The following is a 1,940-nucleotide window of genomic DNA, read 5'->3' as shown; positions in this document are numbered from 1 at the left end:
AGCTGGTACTTTGAGAAGATAAACAAAATTGATAAACCATAAACCAGACTCATCAAGAAAAAGAGGGAGAGGACTCAAATCAATAAAATTAGAAATGAAAAAGAAGTTACAACAGACACCGCAGAAATACAAAGCATCCCAAGAGACTACTACAAGCAACTCTATGCAAATAAAATGGACAACCTGGAAGAAATGGACAAATTCTTAGAAAGGTATAACCTACCAAGACTGAACCAGGAAGAAATACAGAATATGAACAGAACAATCACAAGTAATGAAATTGAAACTGTGATTAAAAAATTCCAAAAAACAAAAGTCCAGGACCAGATGGCTTCACAGGTGAAGTCTATCAAACATTTAGAGAAGAGCTAACACCCATCTTTCTCAAACTGTTCCAAAAAATTGCAGAGGAAGGAACACTCCCAAACTCATTCTATGAGGCCACCATCACCCTGATACCAAATCCAGACAAAGATACTACAAAAAAAGAAAATTACAGACCAATATCACTGATGAATATAGGTGCAACAATCCTCAACAAAATACTAGCAAACAGAATCCAACAACACATTAAAAGAATCATACACCATGATCAAGTTGGATTTATCCCAGGGACGCAAGGATTCTTCAATATACGCAAACCAATCAATGTGATACACCATTTTAACAAATTGAAGAATAAAAACGATTTGACCATCTCAGTAGATGCAGAAAAAGCTTTTGACAAAATTCAACACCCATTTATGATAAAAACTCTCCACAAAGTGGGCATAGAGGGAACCTACCTCAACATAGTAAAGGCCATATATGACAAACCCACAACAAGCATCATTCTCAATGGTGAAAAACTGAAAGCATATCCTCTAAGATCAGGAGCAAGGCAAGGATGTCCACTGTCACCACTATTATTCAACATAGTTTTGGAAGTCCTAGCCACAGCAATCAGAGGAGGAAAAGAAATAAAAGAACACAAATTGTAAAAGAAGAAGTAAAACTGTCAGTGTTTGCAGATGACATGATTCTATACATAGAGAATCCTAAAAATGCCACCAGAAAACTACTAGAGCTAATCAATGAATTTGGTAAAGTTGCAGGATACAAAATTAATGCACAGAAATCTCTTGCATTCCTATACACTAATGATGAAATATCTGAAAGAGAAATTAAGGAAGCACTCCCATTTGCCATTGCAACAAAAAGAATCAAATACTTAGGAATAAACCTACCTAGGGAGACAAAAGACCTGCATGCAGAAAACTATAAGACACTGATGAAAGAAATTAAAGATGATACAAACAGATGGAGAGATATACCATGTTCTTGGATTGGAAGAATCAATATTGTGAAAATGACTATACTACCCAAAGCAATCTACAGATTCAATGCAATCCCTATCAAATTATCAATGACATTTTTTACAGAACTAGAACAAAAAGTCTTAAAATTCGTATGGAGACAAAAAAGACCCTGAATAGCCAAAGCAGTCTTGAGGGAAGAAAACGGAGCTGGAGGAATCAGACTCCCTGACTTCAGACTATACTACAAAGCTACAGTAATCAAGACAATATGGTACTGGCACAAAAATAGAAACATAGATCAATGGAACAAGATAGAAAGCCCAGAGGTAAACTCACGCACCTATGGTCAACTAATCTATGACAAAGGAGGCAAGGATATACAATGGAGAAAAAACAGCCTATTCAATAAGTGGTGCTGGGAAAACTGGACAGCTACATGTAAAAGAATGAAATTAGAACACTCCCTAACACCATACACAAAAATAAACTCAAAATGGATTCAAGACCTAAATGTAAGACTGGACACTATAAAACACTTAGAGGAAACATAGGAAGAACACTCTTTGACATAAATCACAGCAAGATCTTTTTTGATCCACCTTCTAGAGTAATGGAAATAAAAACAAAAGTAGACAAATGGGA

This window comes from Eubalaena glacialis, chromosome 1, assembly GCF_028564815.1.
Source record: "Eubalaena glacialis isolate mEubGla1 chromosome 1, mEubGla1.1.hap2.+ XY, whole genome shotgun sequence".
Classification (NCBI taxonomy): Eukaryota; Metazoa; Chordata; class Mammalia; order Artiodactyla; family Balaenidae; genus Eubalaena; species Eubalaena glacialis.
Note: the sequence above shows the minus strand (reverse complement) of the source record.